Source organism: Ambystoma mexicanum, chromosome 9 (assembly GCF_040938575.1).
Source record: "Ambystoma mexicanum isolate Mex_15411 chromosome 9, UKY_AmexF1_1, whole genome shotgun sequence".
Classification (NCBI taxonomy): Eukaryota; Metazoa; Chordata; class Amphibia; order Caudata; family Ambystomatidae; genus Ambystoma; species Ambystoma mexicanum.
This window is the reverse complement of record NC_090931.1, coordinates 462,653,128-462,667,795: the sequence shown is the minus strand read 5'-3', so window position 1 is coordinate 462,667,795 and position 14,668 is coordinate 462,653,128. Positions and strand designations below refer to the sequence as shown.

The following is a 14,668-nucleotide window of genomic DNA, read 5'->3' as shown; positions in this document are numbered from 1 at the left end:
TTGTATTCCTTCCCTCCCCTCGTAATGCCATGTATTTGGGAGCTGGATCTTACTTTCTGTGTGAAGGGCTCAATAACTAGGGCATACAGTAAGCGGGAGAGTGGGCAGTGCTGTCTTGTGCCTTGGGTTAATTCAAACGTGTTTGAGGGGTTGCCATTGACTAAGACTTTAGCTGATGCGTTGCGATACAGAGCTTGTGCACCCCTGTCCCACACTTCGCTAAAGCCCGCCCATCTCATAACCGCGTTCTGAAAAGGCCATTCGACATGGTCGAATGCCTTTTTGGCATCTGTAGACATTAAGATGGGACAGTCTTCCTATTCATCAGGGACAGCCATAAGATCCAGGGTTTTACATACATTATCTGCCCCTTGCCTGCCTGTTATGTAGCCAACTTGATCCGTGTGTATCTGTTGGGGGAAAATCTAGGCTAAGCGAGACACCAAGATGCTGTCGTAGAGCTTTGCGTCCACATTTATTAGGGAAATCGGACGATACGATGCACACTCTGAGGAATCCTTCCCTTCTTTGGGAATAACTACTATTCTCGATTCAGAGAATAATGGGGGTCCTGACCCGATTCCAATATTGAGTTAAAAGTCTTGCTAGGAGGGGGGGCTAGAGCGTTGCTGTTCACTTTATAGAAGACCGGCGTGTACACATCCTGTCCCATTGCTGAGCCTGATTTGAGGTGGGAAATGGCACTTTGAACCTCTTCGGTCTATTAGACTATTTAGCATATCCAAATGATCTTGTGCTATTGGGGGCCTAGGTAGACTGGATAAATACCTTTTGATGTCAGTATCAGACCCATTCTTTTCGGCAGTGTACAATACAGAGTAGAACCTTGAGAAACGGTCTGTAATTTCACAAGGGTCGGTCAGTACTATTCCCTGTTGATTTTGTATATCATTCTATCTGCCCACTGTTTGCGTAGGTTATTGGCCAGCATAGTGTGGGCCTTATCGCCTTTCTCATAACATTTTTTTTAAATATGTCAGTTGTGTCAAGGCTCTTCCCTGCCAGATGTCACTCAGTTCCTACCAACATGCTTTTATCTAGTCTAGGATTAGGTCAGCGTCAGGTGGGTGCGTGCAGAGTTTGTGTTCTTGTTGCGCAATCTCAGTTCTTAGTTCTTTCTCTCTTTTCAGTTTAATTATTTTCCTCTATGCCCCTTCCGATATTAGCATTCCCCTTATTGTGGCTTCACCCACTTCCCAGACTGTGCTCAGTGATAAGTCACCTGTGTCATTTGTACTGAAATAGTTTTTTTATTGCTTCTGTGAGAGTTTCCTTCAAAATGGCATCTCTATAGAGGTAGTCATTACATACCCATCTCCGTTCTGTGCTATGAGGAGGGCCCAGATCTAAGTCTAGCTTGCAGAGGTCATGGTCCGACCATGCCACTATTTCTATGGCTATATTGATCAACAAGTGCTCGCTCTCTGCCCCCACCAGCAAGTAGTCAATTTGCGAGTATGTGAGGTGCGGGGGAGAAAAAAAGGTGAAGGCGCTTTTCCCTGGATGTGTCGTTCGCCAGGAATCTATCAAGTGATGTTCCCTCAGTTGATTTAAGAATCTCTCACCTAGAAGACTGCTCGGGGGCAGGCGTCTAGTCTCATCGAATCCCAGTCCCAATTGGGGTCTGCCACTACATTGAAGTCCCCCCTGCACACCAGTGTTCCTTCCCTCCAACCCTCCAGAAAGTCAAATAGGAACTTGCTAAATTGAGATTGGTTCTGATTAGGGGCGTATGCAGAGCATAGCATGACTGTATGTGACCTTAGTGTACCCTCCAGGGCTACGAATCTACCTTGGTTTTGTCTGTAAACATGCTTTATCTGGAGGCCTAATGATTTCCTCTATAGTTTGCCGACCCCACCTTTTTTTCACGTCGCCGGAAGCCCATATTGTGTCCCCAATGCCTTTACCCAGTAGTTTGCCTTCCTCCCCTCGTGCATAATTAATTTCCTGAACGAACAGGATTTCCAATTTTGAGAGTTTGAATTGGTGTGCCAACATTGAGCGTTTATGTGGAGAGTTAAGGCCCTTAACATTAAGGGATCCGAATGATATGCCCTCAGTTGGTGTAATGTTGCGATATATGGCGGTGCTGCATTGCCCCGCCAAGGAGTAGTATTTTTAGGTTTGTAACTAGCTGTGTTTAAGGCGTGACTGAACTGGTGGTGTACCAGACTGTGATGGAGACCCTGTTAAAATGTGGAATTGCGTTTTTCTTTCTTTTTGATTTGTGTTCCTCCAAGCCCCTTCGCAACCCCCGGAGAAGGCTGAATCCAGAATTTTCTAACAATAGGGACACCCTCTAAGAATAAAGAAGGGCCAATCTACAAGGGCCCCTCTCCAGGCGGTTACTCAAGGCTAATAATTCATCAAAAACTTTACTGCAAAAAACTATTTGCAGTGAAACTTCATAACCTTAACTCATGTTCTCACAACAACTTTCTGAAATCCCCATGTTAATAATTTCCCACAGACATAGTTTTAACAACTCTTTAAGTTCACGTAGGAGGCAGGATCACTCTTCATTACGCGGCGGCCTCTCTCCGGTCCTCTTTTACACCCGCTGATTTGCGCAAAGTTAAGTACCGGTGGGGAAGAATATATAAGGGCATGTTGAGTCATTTGAATTTCCATTTTCTGGGTGCTCGGCCTCTCCTGGTGGACATGGGAAAGTTATTTTCCTGTGGTCCATTGTGTCTTCTAGATTGAGCTTTGTTAGGATTTTTCGTGCCCACCTACAGGTGTTCCAGGGCTCTTTTAGCTTCAAAGTTATTCTGTAATTTTCTCCCCCATGCTCGAAGTTCAAGGAGAAGGGGTGATCCCACTGAAAACATATCTCTTGTTCCTGCAAACAAGCTGTTAGGGGGGGACAACTCCTTCTCATGTTTAATGTAGCGGCGGAGAGATCTTGAAAGAGTTTCACGTTAGACCCTTCAAACTCTATGGGCTCCTTCTCTCCATCTCCCTTGCCGTCTGTAAAATGTCTTCCCTTTTTTTGTAGTAATGACACTTTATAAGGACAGATCTTGACCTTTCAGGGGGCCTGCAGCCCTGTGGACCCTGTCGAACTCCAGGTTTGGGGGTGTCACACTGTCAAATAGGGACATCACTAGGGCTTTTACTCTTTTTTTTTCCAATCCAGCTGGTGTCTCCCCTTGTTTCTCAGGTAGGCCCATTATGCAAATGTTATTTCTTCGTTCGCGAATTTCCAAGTCGTCCAGTTTCAGCCCCAGGACATGCTCGTTCTGTTCCAGGTCTTGAAGTCTAGCCTCATATTTCAATACCATTATGTCACTGGATTGATGGTTGTTTTCTACCTCCTCTATACGATCTTCGACTTTAGCCATTCTTGTTTGTAGGTGTGTGACCTTTTCCGTTAAGCTAGTTTTGATTGAGCAGATCTCTCCGAGCAGAAGGTGAATGTCCTATTTTGTGGCACTGTCCCGGTCATTTCCTGGAATTTCTGAGGAGCTTTGAACCTCTTCTTGTTCCATGTTTCTCGGGCTGTGACAGAACATCCGCAATATAGTGATGGTATGTGGGTCCAGTTTTCCCCCAGAGGGCTTAGGATCAACAACTGTTTGATTGTAAGGTTTTTAGTAGGTTGGTGCCTCGAGAGGTTGCTGCATTTCCTTTAAGTTTTGCAGTGTTGGTTAGTGAGGAAGTGCCCTGGCTTCTTCCTGTGTTCAGTAGGATCATACATGCGGGTAACACTGACCGTATAACTATGTTTTCAATATCCGCCAATTCTGCCAGCGTAGTTGTCTTTTCTCCTCCTGGTTCTTCTGGCGTTTATTCGAGCTGCACACTGCTCCTAGCGCCAGCCATGTAATTTCCAATAGCTATTTTCCCCCAAGGGGGAGGAAATGCCAAGGAGTGGAGCGATAGGATAGGATTAACAGTAAATTGTTCCTATGGTGTGCTCTGACTGCCCTGCTACGAGCCCATGCTTCGCTCTCAGTGGTAGATACTGCGTGGAGATCGCAGATGAATTCTAAACCCTGCGCTGTCCGTGGAGGAAATTCCACTAATTTTTGTTTTGCTGACAGCGGTGATGATAGGGAGAGGGAGGCATGTATAAGGAGGCCCGAGGCGAGATGGGTGTTTCAGGCAGACCGGTCTCCCTCTGTCACTGGGTGTTGATTTGTCTGTTTTCTCTATATTGCATTTGCGGGTGTCCTTAGAGGGACGTGCAGTTTACTAGTGTGCCCTCAATTACACGCCGCTCATAGAGAAAACAATCTGTTAATTGGCTGGGGGCCAGGTCAATGTTCGTGATATTTCCAGCTTTCCCCCGCTTTTCTGGTTTGTTGGAGATTATCCGATGCAGTCACATGGAAGATTTCAAGAGGGGGAGCTGCATCGCGTCCCCAGGGCAAACTGGTAATGGGTTAATGCAGATTTTAATGGCAGGCAATTAGCTGCGTACTGGTGAGTTCAACGACCCACAGATGTGGCCTGTACATCTGCGTTTGGCACTCCGGTGCTGCATTGTCTGCTTTTGCATCTCCGAAAAGTGTCACACACTGTAGAGGTCCGGGCTGGCACGTGGGGCAGGGGCTCCAGCCCCCTCTACCTCAAAGCTAGAGGTTAAGATTCATTCTAAACCTTACATCCATCACCTCTTTGGTTTTGGCGGACCTTGCTAGGAGAGCAGGCCTTTCAAGTTTCCTTGAGTTCTGAGATCAAGGCAGGTGATTCAAAGCAGAGGCAATATTTGCTCCCTAACCACCCCCAGGGCACATAAGGGGGGTGACCTGCTTGTGGAGAAACACCTGCCTTTCTGCCAGCTCCACTGGTACCCAGGAGGCGTTTGCCAGTCTCTCCTGTGTTTGGGAGCATGAGAACAAGGACCTTACTTGTACATCAGCCCATGGATTGGGACTCACAGCAAACTGAGAGCCAGATTAGCCAACATCCCAGTTTCTCACATTGGACAATTTTTAGCCACATTTCAAACCTGTTTGACAGCTTCAAACAAACAGGAGCCTCCAGTGTCACTTTTGTCACTCACCCAATCTTCAAACCGTTGTGTTGTACCTTGGAACTAGTTTGCCACCACACCGCAACAGCAGAGCATATCGTTGCTTCAGCTCGAGCAAGAAGCTCATCACTGCACCTGACCTGTTTGAGCTGCCTTTGGGACCGTCAGCATCTTCGATGATGATGAAGTCAATTGTTGAACGGACCCTGGTGTGCCCATCGAAGAGAATCCTTTGACTACTGCATAGAATCACCTTGCTCGAACTGCACATCCAGTAACCAGCATCTTCGCCAGCAAACCATCCATCAATCGTCAAAATGACTCTGGTGATCATCACCATCTGAGTTCTTCAAACACTGCTCCAAAAGGCGAAGAACTTCAGCTCGACACTGCATAGAACCATCTTGCTTGAACTGCACATCCAGTGACCAGCATCTTCGCCATCAAACCATCCATCAATCGTCAAAATGACTCTGGTGGTCATCAGCATCTGAGTTCTTCAAACACTGCTCCAAAAGGTGAAGAACTTCAGCTCGATCTCCTCAAAACTTGCTTTAAGTTTGGAACAACGCAACCGCCACATTAGAGTCTGGTGCAAACAGCTTGCACAGTGCCCAGAGCATAGTTTTGATGCAGGTGAACTGCCAAAAACAGTGACAAGGTATTATTGACTGCTAAATCACCCCATGAACCATTTATGGGCCCTAATGACTGGTTAGGTCACTTTTAATCCCTTTTCTCACACAAGAACATATTCTTTTATAAACATTGTGGTTATTGATTGCCCTTCACCTCTGTTTCATTACCCAGAGTTCTGCATCATTTTGAAGAGTATTCTGTTTAGTTATTTTTGCATATGTTATGTTTAATTAAAGTATATATATATATTTATGTGCCTTGATTGGGCATTCCTTTATTTTGAATGCTGTACTTTTCTCATTTGGTCTCTGCTGGATCGCATTCACACCCCTCTTAAAAGCATAGCATTCACTCGGCCCACGTTACCACAAAAGGCCAAGGAGGTATATCTCTTACCTGAGCATGTTACACTTTTATGATTGGCATCACTCTTGTTTTTATAGAAGTGTGAGGTCTGAATAGGTGGTTTAGCCACTACTCATCAATGTACTCCTGCAGGGCAAAAGTCATTTCGTCACAGGCAACAATATTAATATTCTGTAATTCTATTTCTCCCTTTCCAGTTTTCCGTCACCAATCTCATTGATCATGTGAAAACTGTCTTCTAGTGCCACCTGTCTGCCAGATTGCCTGGGACCTATTCAGTCACGTGTTAAACATTGCCTTTCATGTAACTGACTCTGCCGCGTGCCCGCGTGCCTGTCGGGCCACTAACTTGTCTCGGGATTCCATCCAATGTCACTGGGTACCAGTCTGCCTCTGTGTATCTATAAGAACCATTTTCATTATATCACACACATTACATACATGGTCAATCATTATATCGGTGTTGACACTCCTGCACACGGTAACCTTGGCCCTGCGAGTCAATAAACACAGAGCACGGTGCCCCAGAGCACTGCACTCCAGCAATGACTGGTGTATTTGTGACAGCGCCTGGTATCTTGTCATGGCTGTAGCCTTGGACCTGGAACTCATCCCCACAGTCCTCAGGTGGATGATCAATAGCTGAGGTCAGGGGAGTGCGGTGCTGGTGTTTACTGCAGTCCTTAATCTGGAACACACTGAAACACTGCACGTGAACAACGTGCAGGCACCTCTTAACATAACATCCAAGCAGCGCTTGGAAGACCCCCTGGCCAGGGTGCACTAAAGCAGACACCACAAGTTCGCTGAAGCAGCGCGAGAGAACATCAGTGGAAGTTGGAGAAGAAACGGTATGTAAGACTGACTGAGGGTTGGTTCATGCAGAATCACACATTTCAGGGCAGTTTACACGGCGATCCCTTTAAACCATGAACTAAAACCAATGCTACACTTAACACCACATTCAGGATGGATAGAAGCTGTAGACATAGTCAAAATGCCATTGTGCTTCAGGTCTTGTATTTAAATTGAATAGGTGTTTATTTGTTACTCAGGCTCTGGTCTTATTTTTGCAGCATCATAAAAACTGTAGTTTACAGATGTTGCATCGATTTAATTAACCTAGGTTATGGTCCATTGTTTGAACGTGTTTTTGTGTTAAAGTTGTCTGTTGTTGTCAGTCAATGCCTTTAGCATGTCATTTCATTCAGTGGTCAGCTGGTCCTATGTTACGTTATGTCATTAGGCTTTGCATCGCGAACTGCTGTCATTTGCATAGTGTCGAGGCACTCTGGCCAGTTCTGGGGTGGAGGCGAACTTGCTGTTGGGTGGGTTTGCCGGAACTATTCACTGTAGGCTGCTGAGGTTGTAGGCTAGTTTTCCCTGTTCTTGGTGTTATCTGGCCGGGGCAGGGACGTCAATTCACCGAAATGCCAGGGGTAGCGGAGGTGGCATCACACGACCCTTGAAGAGGTCAAGGGTGGTGTGACATCACAGAAAGTGGTGGCACACGACCTTTCACCCCTTGACAAAAAAGGAAGTGGCATCACAAAGTATTGTTCCTCAGTACACTAATATAGTTACAATATCACAGTAATATGATATACATTTCATATATAGGTCAAGGGTCGTATGATGTTACTTCCGCTGGAGTAAGTGATTTCTTCATTTAACCAAGCCCATCAAGCAACATGCAATGTCAGACGCACCCTCATTCTCATATTTGTGGTGGGTGATTTCTTCATGTAACCAAGCACTTAAAGCAACAATTAATGTCAGACACGGTCTCTTCTTTCATAACTGGAGTGGGTGATTTCTTCATGTAATCAAGCGCTTCACGTAACATGTAACATCAGACTTGTCCCTTGCTGGACACCTGGTACCTCCTGAACGCAGGACCGAGTATAAAATAAATACAGACCTCAATTGGCCTCACAGCCACAACCTTCCTCTCTAAAACAATGCCATTCGTTAAACCAACTTCTCTGTGCATATATACCACGTTAAATGGGTCACATTGCGTTGGTGACTCAGGCACCTCTGCAAACAAACTGTAATTCACACTGGGCCTCAGCAATCCCGCCCCCTGCATTTCCTACCCACACCCACGCCTGAAGCACAGTGCTCTGTGTTAGAACACTGTTTGTGATATACCTGTAAACATATCCTCATTGTACATGGATCACTTTGCTTTGGTGACTGCTGCACGGAGACCTTTGTAAATAAACTGTACAGACTGCACTAGGCCTGATTACAGTATGCAACAGGATAAACAAAAACAATATGCACTAAATCCTTGGATGTCCACAGCATCACTTTCCGGCTCTGCATTTTGTTTTAAATAACTGAGTGATAACTGCGTGATGCTTGATGAGGCACATTGGCACTAGTTTGTCAAGATTAGTAGATATTCTGGAAATCAGCCTTTCCTTCTCAGCAGGTACGGTCTATTGATAATCATAATGTATGTCAGACCAGAAAACATGTTCTGCTGCCCATCAAGTACATTTATCTCAAAGGACCAGATAGAGCCCATTTTTTTTTTTAAAGCTGGGATTGTCTTTCTGCAACTTCATGTTATTTCACGTCACTTCTATTGGAATTGCACATTCCATATGACAATTAGTTCTCCTAACTTATTGTTAAGACTTGTACCCTGGCATTTACTCTCTGCGTTTAATGATGTTTACAAAGGAGGAATAGGAGCGGTCTGAAAGCATAATGGACGCAAAGACATGTAGAAGTTAGATTGCTGGCTCGCAATAGGAACATATCCCCTGTTTATACTGTCTTAGATCAAACTTGCTTGCACCACTTTGCTTTAACCCTGAATGTCATTCCGAAAAGCTCTGCTTAACGAAATTGGTCAATATCCAGGTAATTTGGGATTTGGCTGAATTTGTTCACCGGGCCTTACAAGTGGGCAATGTGTGGAATTTCCAATTTCCATCTGGAGAGGTTATAAAACGCCATGGCTTTTTTATTTGTATTTTTGTTAATTAATAGATGTATGCAGGTAATTCACTTTTTAGAAGGGTGGATAGTTAGACATCCCTTTCATATATTGTATGCCAAAATGATAAAACACACTTATGTCGTGCAGCATCATCCTCCTGATCTTCAGCTCCTGCTCTCCGGGGCAAAGAGCAGATTCAGACATCACAGATGCCCAGTTTGACAGCTTGTAAGTGACTTCAATCCAGCATTCCAACTAAGTCAATTCCTAGTCTGGGATGCCCATTGGAAACCCTTATTTATATATTTTTTATGTCAAAAGTTCTCTTTAAATCTTGATGATGAACCCTTATATAAAGTCCCTCTCTTTGGATCTCCCGACCTCACTTAGCCAAGAAGTAGGTTTGTTTTGCAAATTAAAAGGTTTATTTGAAGAATTGAACAATATATATATATCACACTTTTATGAATAGAATAATATCTGAATAGCACACTTATGAAAATGAAAAGTGATCAGCAAAAGGTATTATTACAATATTAACAATCTCTTTAATCACTTAGGAGTAGGAATAGGAGAATAATGTAGCAGAGAATACTTTGTATGGGTTCAAGGAAATGCAATGATAAGAAAGAATGCAGCACATAAATAAAACTTGATATAATTTCCACAAAAGACAATATGATCACTATTTCCCCTGTGACTACTCACTCCCCCACTATGCAATATGAAGAGATGAAAATGAGGGCACACAGGTTTCAGGAATACAATCAATAATGCAGTTCAATCCCAGTTCCCCCCAGCAAACTTAGAGAGAATAGGTATGATTTTAAAACAGGCCAAAATGTGTTTAAATGTGATTGCAATGAATGGGAAAATATGCTAAAATGATTTTAATTCACTAAAGGAGATTCAGGAAAATTGTTGTGTAACGCTTTGCGGTGTGTGATGTGCAATGTAAAGGGAGAAGATGTGTTGTGTATGGCTTGGCTTTGCAGAAGGAATGTTGTGATGTCATGTGGAGTGTTTATGCCTGAGTGCTGGAATGCATTGGTGAATGTTCTAACCTGGTCAGTTGTTCAGCCAGAGGCCTGGGTGATGGGCTGCCAGTGTTTTATATGCCCTACCTGTAACTTATATGTAACCTGTTTGACTGCTTGTGAACATACCAATGAAGCTGGTAATAAACTTAGAAAGTCAAACTAAGAAGGCTGGGGGTCACTTCACTACAAAAATGAGAGTTACTTTGGATTGGTTAAGGTCAACACTAACAATGATTTGTGAATGATTATCAGATTGAAAACGAAATTCAGCAGTGGAAAACAGGAAACAGCTATTTTGACAAGTGGTGAAATTGAGACAAATTGCAATTCGCGGCAACTTTTCCGCGTGCATGGAACGCGATTACAGAAAAATTAAAACGGAGGCTTGTTAGAAAGCCTAGCATCTTAGCTTCAAAATGACAATTAAATTTCGGTTCTAGGGCATGAGGTTCAAAAGTTACAAAGGTTTTTGTGAAGGTAGATTTTTCAGAAACAGAGTCAAGATTTTAAAATGAAAGATGTGCTTTAAAGATTAGGAATCAATATGGACTTATACTAAGGGGCTATGAAGAAGCAAGACACTCAACGGGCAGCAACCAGAACAGCGGCACCTCCGCCTGACCTCTGTCCATCAAAACACTTGACCCTCTTCAGAAAAATATCAGCGCATAGATGATTGATGCTACAATTATAAAGGATTATGTGGAGGAGAGAAGAACTTAGGATAGACAAAAGAGATTCAATAATGCAGTTTTGGATAGATTAGAGTGGTTGGATTAGGTTACTTTAAATTAAGAGATGACTATGGACAGTTCTAGACTAGATACTCACGTCTATGGCTTTGGATGAGTGGGCCCCGTCAAAGATCTGGTCAAGGGTTTGGCTGGGGTTCTCTAACCGCCGGACAGGTCTCAGCAATGGGTTCTGCTCTCAGCAAGGCACTGCGGTCTGCACGGCCTCTTGGACTGGATCTGACGGGTTCTGGATAGAGCTCTGCTCTCTGGGTCTAGATCTGGGTTCTAGCACAGGGTTCTTAGCTAGAACAGCAAAACAGCTCAGCCAGGCTGTTGGATTTTTGAGATGCCCCTTGGAAGTTTAGGGTTTAGGATCAGATTGCAAAAGGTTCTGAAGGCCAGCTGAAAAAGGTTCAGCTTGTGGGTTAGGCCTCTCTGCTTCAAGGTTCTAGAGTTTGGTTCTAGAGCTTGGTTCTGGAGTCTGGTTTCAGGATCTATGTCTGGATCTTCCTACAGGGTGCTTTGCCAAGAAATCAGTTGAGAAGTGGAAAGTGTGTGTCCTGCCTGTCCTCAGCAGTCCCTATTTATGTATTTCCAAAGTGGGTTGGGAGGCTGATTCTCTATGACCAACCCTCTAAAGATCTGATAGGACAGAGGATTCCCTGTCCCCTGATTTGAGAAAGGAGCAGTGTGTCATCCTGTGTCATGTTTATGGCTTAGGGGAAGAACCCTCCACTTTTCTCTGTACAGTATATCTTATTTTTCATTATAAAAACACATTTACAAGATGCACAACTTGTTAACACTACATAAATTACATGTCAGATTGTCTAAGGTTCATTTCTGTTCAACTCTCATCTTCCTAAGAGCTTTTGTTCAGAAATGACAACTTTTTCATGCTTTTGGTGGGTTTCTCAATATTAGTTCTGCACCAATTTTTATATATGCATGCACACCCCATCTGGGCACATTTCTGTAATTCTTTAGGTTCCTAGCATAAACACAGTAGCTACAATATGAATAAATTCCGGGGTTTAGTCTCAGAACATCGCACGGATTCCAGCTGTGAGTGAATTTTTCATGTTAACAATCTCAAAGTTTCACATTTTTGTCAGTTCAGTGAAATTTGTTATAAGCATTTTTCTAAAACATATATTTACTCCAATGTTAAATCCACATTTCAGTCTGGTCCACCTCCAGAGCTGGGCTGACTCAGAGGGTCACATGTCCTTCTTCCTGGCAGCAGTTTGTTGTCAGTCACACCCGAATTAGCATTTCTATTCAGCCCAAGGCCTCCTTTGTCTGCAACAGGCCAGGGTGCCACTCCCAGTTCCTTTTGACACCAGCCTGTCAATCTCTTAGCCAAGAGCAGGGGGAAGTTTCCTTTGTTCAGGGAGAGGTGTGGAATTTGTTTGAAGCACAGTATGGGAAACTTTTATCTCTGAACCCAATGTCTAACAATTGTCTTATCTTATAATATAACTCACATTTTGAACACATACATCAAACAATTTCTTACTTCAAGCCTTTTCAGAATATAGTTTTGAATTGTCTCCACCTCTTAGGCTTCTGATAGCAAGTCTTTCTTTGGCATAGTTTGTGTTCAATGTACAACTTTACACAAAATGGTTTTAAATCGCCGGCTTCTGATAGAGGTGAGTAACGGTATTACACCCATTTTTGACAGCTTTCTTCCAGCAAGCAATCCTCAAAAGTGGAATTTGTTCAGATAACACATACTTCTGTGTACCTTATATGTATGTAGATTCTTGCAGTGGAATGATGTTGACCACCCAAAAAGAAGGTTGGATCTTTTTGGGTGGTTTTTGAGCCATGATTCTTGCAAATTTGACACCAAATAAAAACAGATTTTTCAAACAGCCCTGTTTCTTTTGCAATGATTTTGCTCTGTGGGTAGCCAAATGAGGGGTTTTGGCAGTTGTCTCCTGTGTTACCACTGACATAGCCAAAAGTGGATGGTGCCTATTTTTCAGCTTTTCACTGCACACTTTCTGGTGATTTCTAGCAAGCAGCATGCTTTCCAGTGGCCATCATGATGCTTCTGCTGCAAGCAATGCACAGTGATGTTGCAGGGCTTGGATTAGTGGGTTGAGACATCCCTCAAGCTGCTGTGACAGAAAATTGACTTTAGCACATAGGCTGTATTTAAAGTCTGCACTTATATTCCAATACCACATAGTTATGAGGAATAACTATTCTGGTGGCAGAATACAGCCATACAGCCATACCTGAGTTTAGGGGATGGTGGATAGTAATTCACATAACTATAAGAAGCTGCATCCGATTTGTAACATACATACATCAACACTGTGAGCCAGGCTAGCTGAGGAGGGATTGTGTATATTCTGGTCAGACAGCCTGTCCCTGCCAGACAAGGCACTAAAGACTATGCCTTCCCATTGATCTTTTGTGGGGTCAGAAACACCTCTTTCCAATGTAGTTAGGGTGTGCTCAGTGCAAGTGGAGCAGGGCTCCATCATCTTGTTTTCTCTGTGCCTCTATATCCTTCCTGACTCCTTCACTTCGTTTAGCAAAAATCACTTTGGGTAAGATTCAAGAAGGCAAAGACCACTTGTCAAAAGGACAGGGATTAGACCTCTTAAAGCAGAATTGCTTTCCTTCACTGATTAATCTTTGAACTTCAAGATTTCAAGAAGAATTTGTTTGGACCCTGCTGGGTCTGGGGGTTGCCCAGAGCAATGCCAGAGGTTAAGATTCATTCTAAACCTTCCAGCTATCACCTCTTTTGTTTTGCTATAGTCACTTCGAGTGGGATGGGTATGCACAGACGTGGGTCCCGTGCCTGCTGGGCCTAGACACCCAAGCTACTCCTCACTGATGAAACACAACGAGGCCGAAACATGTTTGGGGATGCTTGTGTTCTCATGCAGAGGGTGTGAAAACATAAAAATTGATATGAGGCTGGGAAGCCCAAAAGAAACACACCAACACAGGTTACAAAGGACATACAAGTGCTTTATTAAAAAGCTACAACAGTTACCAAAGTCAATTGACAAACGGATAGCTATTCGGCTCTCAGAGTAACGTAACGAACTTCATCAAGGGTTCGATGCATTAGTAGAGAGACCGTACATTCGGAATACTTGGGCTTTTATATCCTTTATCCAGCCCTTGGCCAACCCACTCGCGGGTTAACCATTCTTCAGATCGGGCCTAGGGTTCCTTGCCAGGTCAATCCTATAATGTATGCATTTTGATCAGTTCCGCTGATACAGTTGTTCATTTACACATAGGTCAGTGATAGGACAAGGTCTCAGTTCGCGACCCCGACAAGTGGCCTGCAGGCATATTAATTATTCGTGTGAGCGGAGGTCACAACGGCCAGAATCTCACTCAGAATGTTATTCAGCCTCCATTTTGATGTTCAGGGTGACTTCCACATTACAAGAGAACCTAAAATGGCGGCTAAATCCAAGATGGCGATTTACATTACTTTTCGTTAAGGTCAAGACCTTGCCGCGGAGTCTATTTATATGATAGACAACTTGGCGTAGGCCAATACACATTCAATTACTGCGATACTAGGCATAATATTATTTCAATTCCAACAGACCCTCCTTTTGGCCTATGCCAAGTGCTAATATAATTTCTAATACTTTTGCAAATAACTCCATGTATTGTCATCCATACATTCCGAATCATTGTCTGTAATATCTATAGCCATTAGGTCATTCATCAGAACCTCTTGGAACACAAACTCTTTGGATGCTGTATCTGGGGCTCATATTCTATGCCCTATTGTGCTCACTGCTTGGGCACAACATCCCCCTAGCATTCCACATATACTCGGAAGACATTGAAAACAGCAACAAAGGAATAGCAGGATCCCCAAAATAACCAGAATAACAGAAAGCACCTTCCAACCCCAAGATCGTAAAGAATCCCA

The 14,668-nt window shown here is 43.6% G+C and overlaps 1 protein-coding gene across 1 annotated transcript in view; it reads left to right on the top strand.

Moving 5' to 3' along the window:
• The first annotated feature begins 6,626 nt into the window (after positions 1-6,626).
• LOC138489657 (3 beta-hydroxysteroid dehydrogenase type 7-like) overlaps positions 6,627-14,668 on the top strand; it is a 271,115-nt gene continuing 263,073 nt past the window's right edge. Inside the window, exon 1 of the mRNA XM_069617326.1 lies at positions 6,627-6,861. The gene's annotated coding sequence lies outside the window, so the exon portion shown is untranslated. The remainder of the gene's footprint in view (positions 6,862-14,668) is intronic.